This window comes from Nematolebias whitei, chromosome 13, assembly GCF_014905685.2.
Source record: "Nematolebias whitei isolate Nwh7 chromosome 13, NemWhi1, whole genome shotgun sequence".
Taxonomy (NCBI): Eukaryota; Metazoa; Chordata; class Actinopteri; order Cyprinodontiformes; family Rivulidae; genus Nematolebias; species Nematolebias whitei.
The window spans coordinates 46,349,491-46,355,454 of NC_056510.1; the positions used below are offsets into that span (position 1 = coordinate 46,349,491).

At 39.9% G+C, this 5,964-nt stretch overlaps 1 long non-coding RNA gene across 1 annotated transcript; it reads right to left on the bottom strand.

The window, feature by feature from the left end:
- Nucleotides 1–1,583: 1,583 nt before the first annotated feature.
- Nucleotides 1,584–2,319, bottom strand: LOC119419731. Its single transcript, XR_005187271.1, has 2 exons — nt 2,259–2,319; nt 1,584–2,076 (listed from the first exon to the last, which is right to left on the bottom strand). It is a non-coding gene; the product is annotated as an uncharacterized LOC119419731 (long non-coding RNA).
- Between the last annotated feature and the right edge of the window lie 3,645 nt (nt 2,320–5,964).

The following is a 5,964-nucleotide window of genomic DNA, read 5'->3' on the forward strand; positions in this document are numbered from 1 at the left end:
TAATAATACAAATTTGTGTTTCGTCATCATTCCTTCCAAAGAACATCAGGCAGGTCCACTAATGGAAAGTTCTGATTTTGTATTACATCGGCTATCATCTGAGCCTATGTTATCAATTCCCAGGGACTTAGCCATCTATTTCTCTTTGCCTTCTCCTTGTTCTCATCAGGCAACAACTCCATCCCATTCTCGATACACTTTAAGGACCATTGGGTACTGGGTGGTACTAATGGGTGGACACCTCACCTTGACTAGTGAAGGGTCGTAGGGCCAATACAGTAATATTACTCCTTCCAATTGGTTGTGAGGGTTCCAAGTAGAGGATGACACAGGAGTAGATTTTCACTCCTGTCCTGTCCTGGTCCAACAGAAAAAAATCCTGTCCTGTCCCAATCCTGGTCCAGAGTAAAAAAATTAATCCTGTCCTGTCCTGCTCCTGGTAACATGACTCCTGCTCCTGTCCTGCTCCTGGTCAGAATCACTCCCACTCCTGTCCTGCTCCTGTTTTTTTTCCCTCTTCATTTAATTTTTAAGAAATGCATTGAATTTGAATTGATTTTCTAACCATTCCTTTTTAAATTACTTTGTGTTCTGCAGTTTGATTTCAAAAGATATGACAGTAAGAGTTAATCTGTGGTGAAATATGGAGGCATTTATTGCCTTAATTCAAACAAAAACCTTGACTAAAGGTCACAAAACAAATCCATGGCCTGTAGTCCTTATAGTTTTTCTACAGAGGATTAGCTGCTGAGTCCCTGTTTCTGGCTTTTTTGAAGGTCAGTTACAGTAAAAACAAAAAATGAAAACCAGTACATGGGTCACACCATGTCTACCTTAGATGAAAGAACCCAAACAGAACAAATAGAAGTTGCTTTTTACTAATTTATTGAGCAATTGTTTCCTTCCCTTTAGACAGTAACGTTCCTGTCATGGTTTAAATTGCTTAAATAAAAAACTAAACAAAAAAATTGCACCAAACAAACTGTCATCAATGAACAAAACTGCATAAAGGCATTACATTCATATTGTACCTGAGTTTTTGAAAAAGGAAAAAAAATGTGCATATAATGCAAATACTAAATAAAAATACAACTGCCATATATATATATGGTGGTTGACTGGTGCAAATGTGCTGCAAACAACTAAACAAACAGTAATACTACAGTGGCCAACAAATGTAAACTGCTAACATGCTGCAAACAGTCAGCTACTGCACACACAGCTAACAGTTAAAAAGCATTGCAAACGCATAAATGATGCAAACTCTAAAACAACAACAAAAACAAAACAAATGCAACAGAAAAATGCAGCGAAAGAAAAAAACCTGCAATTACAGAAAATAAAACATACAACCCAAAAAACGAATGCAAAGGAAAATGCTGAAAAGTACTCTACTCAGTGCACATTAAACTCATAAAATAAGCCAACTTTGGGCCAGTTGCCACTCAGCTGTAATGTATTTGCAGGGTTCTGTTGACCAGACCAGCAGATGTTTTGGTGTTATTTGTATTTGAAGCATTTTTCCTTTGCATTTTTTTTTTGATTGTGTGTCATCTATTTTCTGTGACTGCAGATTTTTGTTTTGTTGCATTTGTTTTTTTGTTTTGGAATTTGATTCATTCCTGTGTTTGCAGCACGTTTTAACTGTTTGCTGTGTGTCTGTCAGCCACCGTGCATATCAGTCTACTTTCCCACTCTTCAGCACATATGAATAGTTGTCATTATAAGTTGCTATGTAGGAACAAAAGTTCATCTACATTTTCTGGATTGAGGGTGGAACGCCTCTCCTCAATCAGTCTCCCAGCAACACTGAAACTACGCTCAGAAGGAGTGCTTGTTGCTGGGATTGCTAGCAGCCTCTTGGCAACTGGCACTAGCCCATCAGACCTCTCATGCCAGAAGTTGAGCAGAGACTGGAAGCCTGTCAACTTAGAGTCACTCATGTACTGTACCACGAACTGGCGGCCCCATGACTCTGAAATACCACCACTGTCCCCTCCTGTTGCTGCTTTTCAACACAAAAGGAAAAGAAGTCGTGCACCTCTGTGGGACTGGGAACTGCCTCTCGGGGTGGACCTTTGGAGAAAAAAAAAAAAAAAAAAAGAGATTCTTATAGAACATTACCTGTATTGGACATTACCTATTAGATTATACAGACGTGTGTGTGAATGAATGCCTCTAAATAAATGATAGGAAGAAATGTTGTTATTACATTTTAGAATTGCTGTGGGTGCTCTGTTGATGCTAGTTTTACTCACCCTGTTTCTTCTCAAGGCTTCTCGCTCTCTCCTCTGTCCCTGCTGTTTCTGTGAGTGCTGCCAGGCTGTTGATGACCTCCTCATACTCCTGACCAGAGAGCGTTTTCCTCAAGAAACTCCTCAGGCTAGGAGAGAGAGCTGTGGCTAGCTTATGGTACAGGTGGATTTTGAATTTCAACTCCACTGCCTGGGCCAACTTCTCTTTCAGCTAGAGGAGGAGTGAAACCACATGATGACACATGCAATGATATGATAATGATGTATGCAACATCATTATTACGGGACATAAAAAATTCTCAGGCGGACAGGCACTGTGCTTTATTATAGGCGTGGAGGAGTTTTAAATTTATTTCAAATTTAACTTGTACAATGTTTCTTTTGGAAAACATCAGACTCAGTTCTGTTCTTGCCTTTATCACTGTTACTGAATAGGGCCAAACTCTTGATAGCTTCTTGAATGATCAAACTAAACAATAAAAATAAACAAAGTATTAAATTACCTCTTTCACAATTGCACTATCTCCATCCTGGATCAACAAACCCTGCAGCAGGGTTGCCTTGGTTGGGAGGACGAGGTGAAGAGTAGGTGCCTGATGGATGGAGAGGTGCCTGGTAGCCTCATCAAAAGGTTTCAGGAGCTGGATGACGTCCTCAAGAAGGTCACAGTCTATGTTGTTGAGGTAACGGAGCTCGCTTCTGCGAAGCAGGATGTCGTGCAGCTTACCAGACTTGAGAGCATCATTTATTGACTGGAGCATGGCAAGTCTGGTGTTCCACCTCGTCTCCACAGCTTCAGTGACTGGTCCAGTGCTTTTTGTAACCTAAAATTGAAAGAAGACCGTGCACAAGTCAAAATAGGGTTACAGGGACTATAAAAATTGCAATTTATTGGCCTTTCTTTTGGAAAAAATATTTTATTAAAAAGAAGAGCTTTACAACTGAAACTAAGTCAAGAAAATGTGACCTTTGCAGTTATAAATTACAGTACCTCAGTTTTTCTTTATTTATTTCACTTATCATATTTTATGATTATTTAAGCAGCCTCACCAGGCAGAGATTACAAGATTTGATGTATCTTACCCTGCCCTTTTGAAATGTGTGACCAGGGTCTTTGCGTCCTTAAACAGCTTGATGACGCTGCTGTGTACTGGGTTGTCCTCATCCAAGTGGTCAAATACGTGTTTTAACATCAAGTTGATATTATGGAGAGTCGCACATAATCCTTGAAAGCAGCGATCATGTTTGAGCCATTATCTGTCACAAACACAGTGTGCTTGCTCAGGATGCCAAATTCCTGTTAGGTAAAAAAACAAAACAAAGACAAACCAAAAACTTAGCAAATAAGAAGACCAGACATATGATAATCATAAAACAGATTGATCAACAGTCATGTAATTGTACGAAGCACTTTTCAATAAATTTATAGTACTACATTAGGACAAAACATATTACACATATTACACATGTGTTGTGTATTAAATGAAGGAAAACTCCATCTGCAATTAAGGTAAAATACTATGGTAATCTGCCTAAGTTGCTGCCTACCACGGCACAGACTGATGTACAGCGAAGGACCGTGACACACGCTTACTGATGCACTTAGTTATATTCCAGGTTAGTCTGCTCCTGCAACCTGGAACACCTTTCAGCAGGAACTGAAGTTGTCCACCTTAATTTATTGTGAGGGGTTTTAAACATTTCTTAATGTCAATAGAAATCTCAAAGCAAATATATTCTTGTTTTTAGTATTTTACATTTTTTATGGCACATTGATTTATTGTTTTAGACACTACTTTTATTTTAACTGTATTTTTACAGCATTTTTACTGTAGTTTATCGTTATTATTGTTCACTGTTATTGTTGTCTGTACTTTATATGTTCTGTCTGTCTGGATTGGAACAGGTCTCTTGAAAACGAGTCCTCGTGACTCAATGAGGTTAGCCTGTAAAGGTTGAATGAAAAATATATATATTTGTCTTTTCTATTGTTCCTTCTGTGACATGTTCTTGTTATTGCTGCACCATGTTCTCATACTTTTCCCAATTTTACGAATTAATTGGCAATATTTATTGCATATGGACTGTACTTATATAGCGCCTTTGTCTTATTTCAAGACACTCAAAGCGCTTTACACTACAATCTGTGCCTCATTTACCCATTCATACAGCTCTATACTAGACCTCTACAAAGCTAATATGCCATGTAAATAAAGATAATTATCTCATTTGAGTGTGAGATACCTGAAGGATTTTCTCCACAGTCCCTCTGATGTGTTCATTAGATTTGACACCCTCCATCTCCCTTGTGGCCAGAATACGGTTCACCATCTTCCCATCCAAGATGTAATGGACTGTAACGGTGATGTAGTGTGTGTTTGTCCTCTCCTCTGTCCAAAGGTCTGTCGTGATTGCATGGTCTCTAGTCTGAACCAAAGGAATTACGTATATTGTTATTAGCTCTCAAAGTATATTACATGTAAAACAGATGACTAATTTATAGTTGAGAGATTAAGCAGTTTAAAAGGAGGAGAAAAAACAGATTTAGTGTTAGGAAATCTATAATTAGACTACTGCATGATGTCAAGGTAAAATGTTTGTACTGTATTATAAAATAGAGCAGCGTGACAGACATACCTGATGGAGCTCTTCCATGACCATTTTTTTAATTTGATCATATTCTCCTTGAACATGACGGGAGACCGTGCGTCCACATGGCAGTATGTCTTGTGCCTCAGCGTTGTTTCCATACTTTGCTCCGATGTCGATTGCCTCCTGTATGACGTCGATGAAACCTTTCCCATCTACTACAGCAAATGGTCTCAAATCTACGCCACACATGCGGGCTATTTTGTTGGTCATACGAGACTTGACTCCCGACGGTACTTTCCGTTTAATGAATGAAGAAATGCTTGGCTGATTCGTTCCGAATATAGCCTTGCAAGTGTGCCTCTTCAGACCGCTCGTCCCCGAGTCAGTGGCGTACTTTATTATAACTGAGCATGTTTTGCAAGCAGCGTAGAGCGTCTTCACACCGTCACACTCGACTCTCATAAAGTTCTGAACTATTAGCGCCTTCCCTGACAGTTCTGTTAACCTAACAGATGCGTCATTATTCCTAACTTTGCGTTGCAAAATATTTTTTACCCTCTCGGTTTCTCCGCTGGCGTATGCTCCCTCCATGATGTTGGTTGATACAGTAAACAAAGGTTGGAAAAGGCGGCCGGAAGCTGTTGGCGCAGCCGCCTGTCTGAAATTTATTATTATTTTTTTTTTGCCTATTTCTTTTTTTGTCCTATGTTGGCTCCCGCTCCCGTCTGCTCCCGTTAAGTTTTCGTCCTGTCCGGTCCCGATAACGGGAGTTATAATAAAGTTGACTCCGGTCCCGCCGGAATCCGGCCGGATTCACGTGACCGGCAGTACTCCCGAAAAAATGTCATCCTCTAGTTCCAAGACATTCCTCCTCATTGGCTGGAGTTCCCTCATCGGTTCTACTTAGTCCTAGATACAGGGGTGGTACAGAGGCTTGTATGTTTGGTCTAATGTCACATTCTTGTTTTTTGGGAAGGGTCCAAGGGGTCTCAAACCTATCTCAAGCCTAAAGCCCTTGAGGGGGCCATAAAATTTTATAACCTGCCAACCTGTTGCTCCTTTTGCAAGGAGTAGGCCACCCTCCTGCATCTTGCTACTGCAATTCACACAGTACTTG